The sequence below is a fragment of the Fragaria vesca genome, linkage group LG5, assembly GCF_000184155.1.
Source record: "Fragaria vesca subsp. vesca linkage group LG5, FraVesHawaii_1.0, whole genome shotgun sequence".
Lineage (NCBI taxonomy): Eukaryota > Viridiplantae > Streptophyta > Magnoliopsida > Rosales > Rosaceae > Fragaria > Fragaria vesca.
This window is the reverse complement of record NC_020495.1, coordinates 12,096,263-12,097,330: the sequence shown is the minus strand read 5'-3', so window position 1 is coordinate 12,097,330 and position 1,068 is coordinate 12,096,263.

The window sequence follows — 1,068 nt, the reverse complement described above, 5'->3', positions numbered from 1 at the left end:
ATCTATGTTTTAATAGCTAATGTACTTCTACAGTTGTACTAGCTTAGGAATTTTGAAAACTTGTATTGGTGATTTGGAGTTGGGTATATAACAATAATCATTTGATTATAAATAACAATAATCATTCTACAGTTGTACTAGCTTGTAAATTTTTGAAAACTTGTATTGGTGATTTAGAGTTGGGATATAACAATAATCATTTGATTATAAATAACAATAACCATTTGATTATAGATTGAACGATGATAACCAAAAATTTCTACCAAAAATTAGACGAAATAATATGTAAAAAGAGATACCAAATAGTAAATATATATTAATTATATTAAATAACAGAATATTTCATAAATTAAGGGCATTTTAGGCAGTTTGGGATGTGTATTAAGTATAATACTGAAATTAAAAACTTGATAGGTAGTGTATTAAGTAAGGGGTGTGTATTAAGATATTAGGGGTGCGTATTTAAAATTTCTCCACAATTAACATGTTCTTCAAATAGCTTTCATCAACACAGTTGAATTTACAATGCAGGTATCACTTTATTTAGAAGATTTGTTGAAGGTCTCCGTGAACTTTTCGGTATGGTACATCCACATTTCTTATTTTCAAATAAGGATATTCTTACCTTAGTTAAGGTACAGATTTCCTTATTAGATTCACAAATCAATCACATTTTCTCATCTTAACCGTTCAGTATCTAGGTATATATGATTTGATCATCTCTACAAATTTTCAGCCAAATTAATAATCGTTAAGGCATTCAAAACTGTAATTTAGAGTTAAAAGAACGTATAGTTAATGATGAACGGATTCGGTTCGTTCATTGATTTAATACATTTTCGATACTTTAACGATTACCAAATTAGCTGAAAATTTGCATAGATAATCAAGTTATGTATATATCTAAATACTGATGACTATAATGAGAAAATGTGATCGAAAAGTGGGCCAAATTAAGAAAATTTGTACCTTAACTAAGGTAACTAAGGTAAAGAGGTCCTTATTTTAAAAACACAAGTGTGTGTGTGTTTATATATATATATATATATATATATATATATATACACG